We start from the raw sequence: 15,440 nt of genomic DNA, 5'->3' as shown, positions 1-15,440 counted from the left end.
GATGTTTACTGTTAAGAAGGTCCGGATACCGGCGCCATCTTGTAATGGCGGCGGAGGCTGTGGCTCTCCACAGAATCCCATTTGATACGTAGATCGTCTTATACTCTATGAAGATTTAATGATGTTAACTCTTTCAGTCCATAACATGGATATCTTCCTATTGTGTGTGTGCCTATATATGTGTTCACATATGTGGGGGCACATATGTGTATGCAGGTGAGTGTGGAAGACTAAAGATCATGATGCCTCAATCACTCAGCACTTCATTTATTGAGGTAAGATCTCTTATAAGTCCCAGAGCTCGCTAATTACATCTGGTCCAGCTAGCCAGCTTGCCCCTATCTCTGCCTCTGAATCTTGAGATTATGGGCAACTGCCACCCTGCATGGATTTTATGTGGGTTCTGTGATGTAAGAGTGAACATATTTCTCTTTGCTATGAGCTTAGCGTAAATAGTGTTATGAGCATAACACTATTGGGGAGCTTGCCATAGATGGTTTGTATTATGTTGAAGTACATTCCTTTTAGAAATAGATTTTTAGAAACTTTTAGCATAACGTCCTGTTAGATTCTTGTCTGATATTACTTTAGCATCTATAGAGGTTATTATATGGATTTTATTCTTCTGTTAATGTGGTATCTTACATTTTGATTAGAATATACTGAACTAGTCTTATATTTCAGAGATAAATCCTGTTTTGTCATGGTATATAACCCACTTAATGTACTGTTGAATTTAGTATTGTAGTACTTGTTTGGAATATTTACATCATGCTTATTAGGGATATTGGAATAGTTTTCTTTGCACATTAACATCTTTATCTGACTTTTGTATCAAAGTAATGTTTGCCTCATAAAATTAGTTGGAAATTATTTCCTTTTGTTTACTTTAGAATAATTTAGGGGGTATTACTAATTCTTCAATTATTTGGTAAGAGTTACTAGGGATACCATCTCATCCTGGACTTTTCTTTGTTGAGTGACTGGGTACGTGATTTCTCTGTGTCTCTTTTTCCTTATTATTCAATAGAGCAAATCATAGGATTAGCTTTGATACAATATTGTATTTAAAGCTCTTAAACAGCAAGTGGAAAACTGAAAGCACTAATTAAATATATATTCACTCAGTAATTAATATATATTAATTATACGTATTATTATGATTAATATACTAACACAGTGGATTAAAGAAAAGAGATACACATTCCTGCTGGGTGTCCAACAATAATAACAGATAACGTAAGTCGTTAAGCATTCATTCAATAATAACTCAATAGTAGTACTATGTCAGGGAATTTGATTCACAGGTAAACATGCTCATACACAACAAGAAACATACAACATTGGTGATTGCAGCATTTTAACATTTTTATTTTAAATGTGTCTGTGTGCGCCCATGCACACACACATGCTATGGGTGTAGAGACTGAGGTCAAATGACAACTTCCAGGAACTGATTCTCTCCTGCCACCTTGTGGGATCCAGGTATAGAACTCAGGTTGTCAGCCCTGCACACAAACACCTCTACCCACTAAGCCGTCTCATGGGTCCAGTAGCATTTTATGCCATAAAGTTTAGAAACAACACAGGTATCAATTATATATAGCAGTTTATACCACTAAAAGATGTTATACCACTGTTCAAGAGGACTAAGGAATCCTTCTTGCTCTAATACAGAAGATCTCTAAGATACCTCATAATGTGTAAAAAGCAAAGACAAGTTCCTATCTGGCAGGCAAGAAGCTTGAAATCCTCACTTTGTTCTAACAAATGAAAAGCTAAACAAACTAAAAACATCACAACTCTTCCTAGATTTGCCAGAGATATAGAATCGTGGAGAAAACCACTGGTCCCAAAATTGTAGAAACTAACAGATGAATGCAAAGAATTGTACAGGTATTATTTATAAATTCTCTATCAAAATATCTCTATCAAAGATAACTAAGAAAAAGAAAATATGCAAAATCTTAATATCAAAAATAAAAGAAAGGATATCACTACAGAACCAAAGGACACTGAAACAATGTTCAAACCATACTACAGACAACTCTGTGACCACAGATTTGATAACCTAGGTGAAATGGACCAATTCCTTAAGAGGCACAGTCTACCAGAAATTCATACAAGAAGAAACATAAAAATCAAAGAAACCTGCATTCATTAAAGAAGTTGAATCTGAGGGCTAGCAAGATTGCTCACTGGTTGAGTGTGTACTGTTCTTCCAGAAGATCTGAGCTTAGTTCCCAGTGCCCACTTTGGGCAGCTCACCTGCAACTCCAGGTTCAGGAAGCTCTGATGCCTCTAACCTTTGTGGTACCTACATTCACGTTCACACACACACACACACACACACACACACACACACACCTTAAAAAATAATAAAAATAAATCTAAAAATAAGGAGAAATTGAATCCATAATTAATGGCCTTCCAAAAGCACCAGGCAAAGGTGGGATCACTGCTAAAAGCATCTAGGAAAGAATGCCTATTTCCACGTTTTCTCTCTGAAGACAGAAACAGAGGAACACTTCCTAACTTGTTACACAGGGCCAACTTCTTTTTAATAATCAAAATCAGACAAAAGCATTACAAGAAAACTACAGACCAATATCTCTCATGAATGTAAATGCTAGTACTCAAAAATATTAGCAAATCAAGACAGGCATGGTGGCACATGCCTTTAATCCCAGCAACAGCATGCAGATCTCTGAGACCAGAGGCCAATGTGGTGTACATAGTGAGTCCAGGCCAACTGAGGCTAGAAGGAGACCCTGTCTCAAAAAGACAAAAAAAAAGCAAAGCAAATCAAAAGTGTATAAAAAAGAATTATATAAGGTGAACAACTGGGATTTATTCTTGATATGAAAGGCTGACTCAAATTTGAAAATCATTTGACAAAACTCAGTATCTACTAATGATATTGTTCAAAAACTCTCTGTAAACTAGGAATGGGGGTAAATTTCCTCAACTTGACAAACTATAGCTACATAAAACCAACTAAAACATATAAACAAAAAAAACCTTAGAGTTAGTTAGCATCACACTTACTGAAAAACCCAAAGCTTCCTCTTTTACATATGTAGGAAAGTCTATTGCTTTCTTATATTATCAGCAACAAGTAGAATTTGAAAATAAAAGCACAATACAACTTACATTTTACATTAACACCCAAGAAAATAAAATACTTTAGCATAAATCTAACAAAATATATGACAATGTTATGAGGAAAATTTTAAAATCAAGTAACTAAACAAATAAAAAGATATTCTCTAACAAAATTTAAAAATTAAAGAATAGGCAAATTGAGAGGTTTTCTGTGTTTGTGGATAGAAAAACTCCAAACTGACCTTTGGAGTCAATGAAATCCTACCCAAATTCCTGCAAATTATTTTATGAAAATGAGAAAACTAATACTAAAATTTATATGAGGAAGCAAACAACCTAGAATGACCTAAAAATATTGAAGAACAAATTTGGCAGGCAGATATAACCTTGTTTCAAGATATGCTATAAAACTACAGTAATCAAGATAACATTATCAACAAAGAATAGGCAAACAGATCAATGAAACAGAATAGACACCCCCTCCAAAATAGACCAAATATGTGTGACCAACTGATCTTGGACCAAAGACCAAAGTTAATATATTAAATAAGAGGATTTTTTTCAAAATTTAGACAATTAATCATCACATGCAAAAAGAAAAAAAAATTCTAGACATAGATCACACAGCCTTTCCAAAAACTTAAGGTTAGATGTGTAATAAGTCTAAATTCTAAATGCAAAGCTGTAAAGCTCTTCAAAACTAACAGAAGAAAATCTCTATGATGGAGAGACAACTGCCAAGGCACAACACATGAAAGAAAAATTGATAATCTGGGCTTCATCAATAATGAGACACCCTGTTCTGTGAAAGACACTGTTAGGACAATGAAAAGGGGGCTGGGGGCGTGACTCAGCTGGTAGAATGCTTGTCCAGCATGTACAAAGCCCTGGGTTTGATCCTCAGCACTGAAAAAACCAGACATGATGGTACATGCCTATAATCCCTACACTCTAGGGAAGTATCAACAGGAGGATCAGGAGTTCAAGGTCATCCTGAGACCAGCCTCAAAAAAAATAAATAAAATAAAATAATGAAAAGAAACAGACTAGAATGGTAGAAAATTTCTGTGAGAAACCTGCAACAGAAGGTTGTTGGCTGACGTGTACAGAGAATTATTAACCATAATAAAAAATTCAATTTAAAAATCAGCCACACAGACACCTCAGCAAAGAAATATGGGCAGAAACGTAGCTTATGCAAAGGTGATCCACATCATATGCTATCAAGGAAAATCCAATTAAAAACAATGAGATACAATTACATATCCATTAAGGAAACCAAAATCCAGAACACATAGCAAAAAACACTGGCAAGGGTGCACAGACACTGGAACTGATGGAAGATACACAGACACTGAACTCACTCATGATGGAGATGCTAAACGCTACAGCCAATTTAGGAGATAGTTTGAAAATTTCTTAAAAATTGAACATACCTGGACTAGAGATGGCTCAGCAGTTAAGAGCACTGACTGCTCTTGCAGAGAGAGTACTGGGGTTCAATTCCCAGAACCCACATGGTGGCTAACAACCATCCATAACTCCAGTTCCAGGAGATCCCACACCCTCTTCTGATCCCCATAGGCATTGCATGACATGGGTGCACTTACATACATGCAGGCAATACATTCATACACATAAAATAAAAATAATAAAAAATTTTAAATTGAACATAACTCAGCATATGATTCAATCGTTGTACTCACTGGTATTTAATCCAAGGAGTTGAAATGTGCACCCACTGAAAAACATACACATGCATGTTTAGCGGCTTCAATCATACTTTCAGAACTTGAAGGAAATCAAGACATTCTTCAATAAGTGAATGGGTAAATTATGGCACATACACCCAGATGATGGACTGTTATTTGGGACTAAAGAACTATAAGTCCACAAAAAGAGAAAATGTAAACATATATTATGAAAGAAGACTGTCTGAAAAGGCATGTACTCTGTGACAACAACCATATAGCCTTCTGAAAAAAGACAGCTATGGAAAGAGAAGAGGGTTGGTGGTTTCCACGGGTTCGGGGGAGGAAGGAAGATGGAAATGAATAGGTGGAGTACAAAGGATTTTTAGGAAACTACTTTGTGCATTACTATCATGGTTGAATACATGCATACATTAACTAAGCCCACATAATGTGCAATGCCAAGAATAAACCCTGATATGAACTATGGACACGTTCAATAAAGATGTGTCGATAGAGGCTTGTCAGTTTGTAGTGAGCATAGCACTCTGGCAGGAGATGTTCTTCATGGGAAAGGCTCCATATGTGTTGGAGGTGTGAGAAATCTCTTTTTCCATAATTTAACTGTGAAAAGAAAACAGCTCTTAAAAAATAGTTATTCTTTGTTTAAAGCAAAAGGTGCATGCAGAACTATGTATTATGCTATCTAATTTTTTGACAAATAAGAAAGAACGGTTCCTTGTGTGATTCATTATCCCATCGTAGATAATATTTGCTATAGTTTGAATTGTGGTAATCTTTCTCAGATTCATACTGAAGCATAATCCCTTAGTTCTTAATACTCTCCTTTTCTGCTCTGTATACTTTTTGTTGCTTTTGTTTTAATTCTATAATCCACTAAGTGTAGTGATGCTTACAAAAAGCCACGGCATGCAGAAATATTCAAACAATGGAAAATATAATTTAAAATTCAGATCGCCCCATAAGGTGATCCCTCATGGAGTCACATGTGAATGCTGCCCAATTAAGGACATTTTTTGCACTGAAAATGTGTTATACTTTGAGCATTCAAAGCATTACACAAACTGTACTATATGTATGAACTCATTAATATACCTTTTTAAATTACCCTTTCTTGTCCTCTTTTCTAAATGTTATAGTATGCCCACATGTGACCTCATTCACATATATACATGTATACATTATAGACTGGGATCCACATATGAGGGAGAACATATGCTCTTTTTTCTTTCTGAAGCTGGGTGAACTTGCTTAAAATTATGCATTCTGAGTTCATCCCTTTTCCTGTGAATTTTGTGATTTCACTTTTCTTTAGAGCTGAATAATATTCCATTTTATATATGAACCATATTTTCATTATTCATTCATCTGTTGATGGACAAGTAAGTTGGCCCCCTTTCCTTGCTATAGTGAAATAGAGCAGCAGTAAACATGGGGGTGCAAATATGCACATAAGGTGTGGGGTTGTTCTCTGGGTATGTATGTGCCCAGGAGTGAGATAGCTGGGTCATCTAGGAGGTCTATTTTTAATTGTTTTGAGGAACCACCAAACAAATCATTTGTATTCCTTCCAGCAATGAATAAGGACTCCTCTTTCTCCAGTCCTCTCCAATGTTTGTTGTCAATGCTTTGATGATAGCCATTCTGACTGGGGAGATGTGGTATCTCAAAGTAGTTTTAATTTTCATTTTCCTCATGGCTAGGGATGCTCAACACTTTTTTAAATGATTACTGGCTGTTTGTTCTCTTTTTTATATTTTTTTTATTTTTTTATGTGTATGTGTGTATTGCCTGCATGTAGGTAAGTGCACCTGTGTCATGCAATGCCTGCAGAGGACAGAAGAGACTGTCGCATCTCCTGGAACTGGAGTTACAGACGTTGTTAGCTGCCATGTGGGTGCTGGGATTCGAACCCAGGTCTTCTGCAAGAACAGTCAGTGTTCTTAACCACTGAGCCATCTCTCCAGCCCCCATTTGTACTCTTAAGACATTTCTTATTCTACTGTTTTTGTTTCTATTTTGTTTCCTCTAAGCCACCTGTCCCTCCACATGTATTACTTACATACCACGCCTCTAAAAACTTCTCACCCATAACACATTTTTGTCTTTTCAAAAAATATTTTATTATTTTTATTTTATATGTATGAGTGTATTGCCTGCAAGTGTGTAAGTGTACTCATGTCATGAAATGCCCACGGAGGTCAGAAGAGGGCATCAGATCTCCTGGAACTGGAGTTATGCAGTGTTGTTACCTGCTGTGTGGGTACTAGGAACCAAACTCAGGTCCTCTGCAAGAGCCACCAGTGTTCTTAACCACTGAGCCGTCTCTCCAGTCCCACACATTTTTATCTTAAAATCCAAAGCCTAGAAGACTTTTTGGCCACAGTAACTCAGTCTAATTCACTACTTCAAATTCATTAACTTTGTTCTCAGTCTCCATCACTTGTTCATTACTTTGCATGATCTGAAACCTACTCCAAGCTAACCATGGGGAAAGATGTTTTTATGTTATGCTCATATCTGTACTGAACAGAATCTCTGTTTGCAATTCTGTATAACAATTAATTGGAAAGCACAAGTTTTACAGATAAAATGGACCAAGTTTAAAGAAGAGCCACTTCAATCCATTACCATTTACTAAAACCTCTCAGTACACCACGGGGTAAGATGGAGTGTAAAAGATATCAATACCCAGTAATGATCTCTCCTAGCCAGGGCAGACAGTTACTCAAAACAACACCTACTCATCTCTGCCTTATGCAATGAAAACTTTCATTCTCTATATCTACAGGATTATTTTAAAAAAAAAGAAAAAAACTTATGTTCAAATCAAGGGGAAGACAGTCAGACATGGCAGTTGATGATACAGGATTTGTAATCAGACTTACCAGGTGTGTGGTTGTCAAAATGGTATTGAAATTTGTTTCTAATTCCATAATATTGTTGCAAAGATTATATGAGGAATGTATTAGGTACTGGACATAGATTTCTTTTAATCTTTTGTTGTTGTTGTTAGAATGTTTTATTAGAGCATTATAGGAATCCCACTGGACTTTGAAAAAGCGAAAGTAGCAATTGTTCTTTCAATCAGAATGTTCCTGAAAGCCAAAATCTAAATTATCTTTAGGCCAACAGCAACACAATCTAGAACACAATAACTCTTAAAATTCTCTACTAATAGGAGCACTACTTTTCACAGGTGAAATTAATTATTGTATCCTTATTGCTGGCATCATGCAAAATCTACAAATGCGTGGGCCACTCACTACAATGTAAGTCTGTGGTAGAATTGTACGCCCACAGCCACTCGCAAGCACCCTCCCACTGCAGCTCACACTTAGGCCAATGTTTCTGCCTGTGTGTTAATCTGAGGAATACTTTCCACCAGCAGGAGATGAAAGGACTTTCCTCCCAAAGGAAGTTTTTTTCAAAGTCAAATTTCTGATACATAACTCGTGAGAGAAATAATGATTATCTCTAACGTCACCATTGAACCTCATTCCTTTCTGTCTTAGGGGCCATTAGGCTAGTCTTTCTATAAATGCTTAAATGAAAAATTTATAAAAATAAAATACCAATAAGGGAAAAATAAAGGAAAAAAGTAAAGCTCTTGCCAGACAGCAGTAAAAGTAAGAAAATGAGAGCAGGAAAGTCATCAATTTAAAATGTCAAATCTGGGAAATAAACGGAAAAGCAGTGCTGCTGAATACAGTCCAGGCCCATAGAGCATTGTAGGAAGGGAGAAAAGATAAAGCCCTCAGTCAGGCTGGGAGCATGTGTTAGCCCTTACGGCTGGCTGATGTGTTTACAAGAAGCACACAAGTCTGCGTTAGTTCCTAATTAGGTTAGGACGGCTGCCAAAGAAAGTAGTAGTTTTTAAAATGTAAGGTTATGGTTACAAATGGATATCAAAGCCTTGACACTTAAGTGGCCATGGCAATAGCTGCCAAACGAAGCTACATAATTGGTCCCCTAAGACTGAAGCAATGACTCGTGTTTCAACTTTCTGGGGCCTTCCTCAAGCAAGCACAGCACGTAGAAAATGGCACTATGTCCACTCATGAAACTTATTGACACTATTAACAAGGGTCGAGCTGAGGACAAAAGGTAATTGATTTAAAAGAATTACGGGTCTTACCGTGCTATCTACCTCTAGTGCCTTACCTAAAGGTGTCCTGTGTTAGGTGAGTCTTTGCAAATTTCTTATGTCTACCCAGGAAGAAAACCAATTAGGTATCATTATGCAAAGTGTAGACTATTTTCCCACCCACAAGCCATTCTGAGAAAAAATGCAATTGCATCAGTTCTCCGTATCAAATCACCCTTTCAGCTTCATTCGTTCTTATCAACTGGATAATAAATAATTTCAAACTTTTTGGAATCATCATCAGTGGAGCTGTCTCCAACAAATGGTACAGACGAAATTCTTACAGATCACAAATCTCAAACCAATGTGTTTTGTAATCCAACAAAATGTCATCAAAAGGCTCAGAGAACCCATTTTTACATCATGCTGCCAAGGGAAAAACAAGAAGAGTCCAAAATGTCTGGAAAACAGAAAACTCCTCTTGAGCCACTCTCACCAATTAGCCCATTACTTTTATGTGAATATCATTTTTTTACCATTTGTTTTCCCCAAGTACCATGCTCTGCTCTTGATGATCTCTAAGAATATTTATTGAAAATGGAATTTATTAGTAATGAAAATTCCATCTCTTCTCCTACAGAATTCTGTGCTGGAGCAAAAGTTATAAGTGAAATGGCATACAAACACAGTACGCCATAGTCTCTCCCCAGAATTCTCCCTGGGAACCACTTGCAGCACCTGTTTCAGGTGGTTACCTTGTCAACTATATAAAACATTAACCTTAAGCCTAAGGAACACTTAATTACTTAAATATTACAGAGATCCAGAGCACCGAAACCAGTTTTGTAATTTTCAGGAAAAAGTTAAGGGATAGAAGAAAATGGTTTATGATCATTTTGGTCTTAGAATAGTGGTTGTCCATGAGGAGTAATTTGCCCTCCAACGAACACTGACAATGTCTAAAGACATGTTCGGTTGCCACAACATGGAGAAGAGGTGTTAGCGGCACCTAGATGATAGGACCAGGAAGGCTGCTGAACTATCCCCAGCCCCATCCACCATCACTTCAAAGGAGTGATAGGATACACACATACACAGACACACAGACACACAGTCACACACACACACACACACACACACACACACACACACTGAGACATTGTTAAAAACATCCTGTAGCTATGGGATTGCAGAGCTCAGAATCTGGTGGTTTCAGTTTCATTTGTTACCATCACTTTGCAAATCCTCAAAGCATTAACTTAACATCAATAATAAAATAGTTCACATGCCCCAAGCACTTTCTTTACATGCTAATCCCGGGTGTCAACTTGACTAGATCTGGGATTAACTGAAATGAGAGAGATCTTCTAGTTTGGCTCATCTGAAGCTGGAAGACACACCCTAAATATGAGTGTTACCTTCTGATGGCAGCCTGTATAAAAGGCCATGGCAGAGGAGAATGCTTGCTTTTTGCCACTTGCTTTCTCTCTCACTGGTGAGTTCATCTTGTTGCTGTAGACAGAAGACTAGCTGATCTTTTGGAATTCATCAGACCTTCAGCACCAGATTGGAACTACTGAGACATCCAGCCTCATGAACTGAGTGACTACCGGATTCTCAGCCTCTCCAGTGTGGTGCAGCCATTGTTGGACTACTTGGACTCTATCCTGTGACCTAATCTGATAAATCCTTATATATGGGGAGGGGGTGTATTCATTCTACCGGTTATGTTTTCTTAGAGAACCCTAATACAGATTTTGGTACCAGAGAGCGGAGCACTGCTGTGACAGATCTGACACTGGAGGATTGTGGAAGTGTTTGGAACTTTGGGCTGGAAGAGCCATTGAGTGCTCAGAGTTTGTTGCTATGGGGCTTAGAACAATTGTGCTGAAAGAGTCATGGACAATGGAGGCCTGGTTTGTGAAGCTTCAAAGGGAAGCAAGGACTACCAGGGCTGTTTTTGTGATATTTTGAATTGAGAATCTGTGGGTTCTGGTCAGCTGGGGCTGAAGAATCAGCTGTGATTAAGAAGAGATCAGAACCTGAAGTAAAACCTTTGCTTTACTGGGACAATTGATGCTGGTTAGCTGGGGCTGAAAAATCAGCTGTAAGTAGCAAGAGACCAGCATCACTGTGGTGAAATCCTCTGGGAAGCATTTCCTCAGGGTCAGCACACAGAAGCTGTGGTCGAGAGGGGACATGAACTTCCATCTCTAGCTGAAAACAGGACTTGGTAATATGTAAGAGTCTCCTGCATGGTTCTGGTGTTGAAAGCATGAAGGGAGCATGCTTCCCTTCCCTGTGAGGGAGTTGCTCACAGAGAGCAACTGAGGCTTGGCACTCTGAGAGGCCAGGAAAAGCCATAGGTGAAAGTACAGCTTCAGTTTCAGTGAAGGTGTAACCTCAGTTTCAGTGGAGACCCATCTTTTCGGAGATACCAAGACCATGGGACAACCACCAAGGGCGGTGGCAGATGTGGAATGGAGCTGGCCTGGGTCTTCAAGGCAAGCTATGTGTGCTGTGGACAGCAGAGTCAGAAAGGTGGAGCTGCCAGAACCCTTTGAAGCCCAGAGATTGTGAGTGAATCCCAGATGTCCAGCTTTGAATTACTTTGCTGGACTTTGGTTTTGCTTAGGTGTGCCTGATTCTTCCCTTTGAAATAAGACAGTACTTGTTTTGGATTTTACAGGTGTCCCCAGTTAAGAAACTTTTAAATGAGACTATGGACTTTTAAGTGTTTGGAGTTTTTAAGGACTGTGGAACTTTTAAGGTTGTACTGTGTTAGTTGTGATATTAATGTTAATAGCATATCTTGGGGATAAGAATAGGAAAGGTTATGGTTTAATAGTGATATGTTTGTGTGTCAAGTTGACAAAGGGGTCAGTTGTGCTGGATAGCTTTAGTGTCAACTTGACACACCTGGGTTGAGGGAGCCTCAATTGGGGAATTTCCTCCATAGGGCCAGTCCGTGGGGCATCTTCTTGATTGTTGGGTGATAGGGAGGGCCCAGCCCACTGTGAGTGGTACCACCTCTGGGCAGGTGGGCCTGTGTTGCATAGGAAAGCATGCTGAGCAGGGGCCAGGGAGGAAGCCAGTAAGCAGCATTTCTCCATGGCCTGTGCTCCAGCTCCTGCCTCCAGGTTCCCACCCTGAGTTTCTACCTTGAGCTCCCTGATGAACTGTGACCCAGGAGATGTAAGATAAAATAAACCCTTTCCTCCACAAGTTGGTAGTGGTCAGAGTGTTTTGTCACAGCAATGGAGAAACAAGCTAGAACAGTCTGTTATCTTAAGTGTTGTGTATATACTGCCTCATCCTCCCAACAGTCAAACAAGTAAGAAACTTCTGTCACCATTTCATACCCCAGAAAACTGAATCATAAGGAGGTTGGGGTTCATGCAGTCCACACAGCCACATTAAGTGGGGTGCAAACTCAGTTCATCACAAATGTTGAAGAAAATCCATACTCTACACATCATCTCTGAATCAGCAGCATAAGTAGAAGGCAACATATATAGAAAGGGCCACTTCCAGTTTCATTCTCAGAAACAGTCCAACCTTGTCTTAAACATTAGAATGACTAGAATCAACCCATGTTGCATATGAATTTCCAACTCTAGATAATTCTCTAAATTTCTCTAGCCCATTTTATAGTTAAAAAAATCTATTCCTAAATTAATTCAGTATTCAGATATGTATTTTGCCTGATGTGTTTCTTTTTTAAAATATGTTATTTTGTGTGTGTGTGTATTGCCCGCATATAGTGAGTGCACCCATGTGGTGCAATGCCACAGAGATCAGAAGAGGGCATTGGATTCCCCTGGAACTGGAGTTAAGGATGGTTCATAGCCACCATGTGGGTGCTGGGAATTGAACCCAGGTCCTCTAGCTAGAGCAGTCAGTTCTCTTAACCACTGAGCCATCTATCTCTCCAGCCCCTATTTTCATGGAATCTTAAAGCAAGGTTTGAGCCTGACTGATGTTGAATGGGCTGGATAAGGAGAGGCTAAACTGCTCCTCCAATTACATTACTTTGTCTGAGAGGCCCAATTAGAAGCATTCTAAACTAGCTTTGTCATTGTAATCCAACATAGGCTAAACAGGATGTCAGGGTGGGCTGCTAGAACCACCAGCATTAGAGTACACACAAAAACACTGCGATTTGAAATGGAGACAGAACTAATTGTTGCCATCTGTGACTGAGTTATGGGCAGGATTGGGGTGGAGAAGCATAGATAACATGTGTAGAAAGCAAATGGTCAGGGCTGGAGAGATGGCTCAGTGGTTAAGAGCACTTACTACTCTTGCAGAGGATCTGAGTTCGGTTCCCATCACCCATATCAGGCAACTCACAGCAGCTTTTAACCAGCTTTCACAGACACTGGCACTCAAGTATATACACCCACACACAGGCACACACATATATACATAAGTAAAAAAATAAAATAAATCTTTTTTAAATATAAAATGGTCAGAACTATTCTTCACAGAGAAGCAGTATGTAGGGATTCTGAACAATTTATTTAAAGCATCCAGATGAGATACAGAATGAACAGTCCCATATGAAAGCATGGCCACCTTTTTGTTGATTAATAGAAACACAGTGGTGGTAATTTTTGGTGTTACAGAAGAGTAGTGTAAAGGGGACTCCTAAGATTGGAGCTACATGAGACAAGAGCATGTGAAGTATGGAGATCTGTGGACTCTGAATTGGTTGGCGTCACTCTGTGATTATTATTCCACCAAGTCCTGACTGCCATCCCTTGCGCTATCCTCTAGCACAGCCTTCACCACACAGCAGCACATTTGTCTCCACATGCGTTAGTCTTTTTCATTAGAAGTGTGAATCCTTTGAGAGCAAGGACTAGGCCACAGCACTTTGTTAGCCCCAGGGCATAGTATGGCATTTGACACATAACTGGTGCCTGAGAGAATACTGACAAATGACATGATGTCCTGTCAAAGGGAGATTCAAGGAACTGCAACAAGCCTACTACTTCAAAATTGTTCATTAGGGACTATAGATGAGGCGTGGTGGTATCTTATACGCACAAGGGTGGAAAGTTGGATAAATATGCTGCATGGCAGAACTAGAATTTTTATTGCGCTTTTTAAATTTCATACATTTCCCACTCAAATCTAGACCCCTCCCCCATCCATCCCTCCCCCCACCTGACACCAAACCCTATGCACTCTGCAATACATGCTGAGTCCTATTCATTCAGGTGTTCGTACCCAAATGTCCTTCAGTGTCAATGAGTCCACTGGAGTCTAGTCAGCCCATCCAGTTTGTAAGTCATACTCTCCCTCACCTAGCAGCAATTTATCTCAAACAATTCTCTAGATTAATTTTTAAAATTTTTTTAATTTTTAATTGTTTATTTAATAAACACATAATTAGAAGAAGCATTTCATGACAACAGCATTGACATATTCAATACAATTTCCAGAGCTAAGATACATGTGTTTCAAAATTGGCTGTAAATTTTTAGGTTTACAGTAAATTTTTAGGTTTACAGTTGAATTAATACTGTTACACAATATTGTATTCAGTATAAAACTTTTTTTATTATTGGTCTTTTGGAGACAGGATCTCCCTGTAGCCCCAGCTGTCCTGGAACTCACTATGTAGACTAGGCTGGCCTGAACTCAGAGATCCGCCTGCCTCTGCCTCCCAAGTGCTAGGATTAAAGGCATGTGCCACCATGCCCGACTATAAACCTTTTAAGATGTAAACTTAAATGAGGTTTTAACCTTTAAAAAAGATCTACATTTCATTATTAAAATACACAGTTTCATACAGAAAAAATCATTTTTAATGCAATTGACACTAAAATGTTTGCACATGTGTTTCTAATCTCTATATATCAGATTATTACTAGTCACAGTCGGTTACTTTCTGAGCTCCTTGGCATCTGAGCATGGATATGAAGTCATCAGGTAGATTTCAATGGTAATGTTTTTCACATCTACTAATTATTAAGAAGCAAATTTTTATGCTTTGTAGAATTTTTTTAACTCTTTTTAAAATTTAATAACCATGTGATTAGAAGAAGCATTTCATTACAGCTTTAACGTATTCAGTAGCACACTCCAGAGCAAGGATACATCTCTTTGAAAAGTGGCTGCAAATTTTTAGGTTCACAGTTGAATTAATACAGTTAGACAATATTGAACTCAGTATAAACCCTGTAAGATATAAAATTGGATGAATTTCTAACCTTTAAAAAAGATCTCCATTTCAAGATATGCTGTTTCCTACATTTTTTTAATGTTACTAACACTTACATGTGTGCACATGTGTCTTTAATCTCTGTGTATCTGATTACATGATTAGAAGGAGCACTTCATTATAGCTTTAACATATTCAGTAACAATTTCCAGAGCAAGGATACATCACTTTCAAAAGTGGCTATAAATTTTTAGGTTCACCATTGAATTAATATGGTTATATAATATTGAATTCAGTATAAGCCCTGTAAGACATAAAATTGAGTGAGTTTTTAAGCCTCAAAAAAAAGATCTCCATTGCATTC

Source organism: Nannospalax galili, unplaced genomic scaffold, assembly GCF_000622305.1.
Source record: "Nannospalax galili isolate Female #2095 unplaced genomic scaffold, S.galili_v1.0 scaffold76, whole genome shotgun sequence".
In the NCBI taxonomy this organism is placed as follows: domain Eukaryota; kingdom Metazoa; phylum Chordata; class Mammalia; order Rodentia; family Spalacidae; genus Nannospalax; species Nannospalax galili.
Note: the sequence above shows the minus strand (reverse complement) of the source record.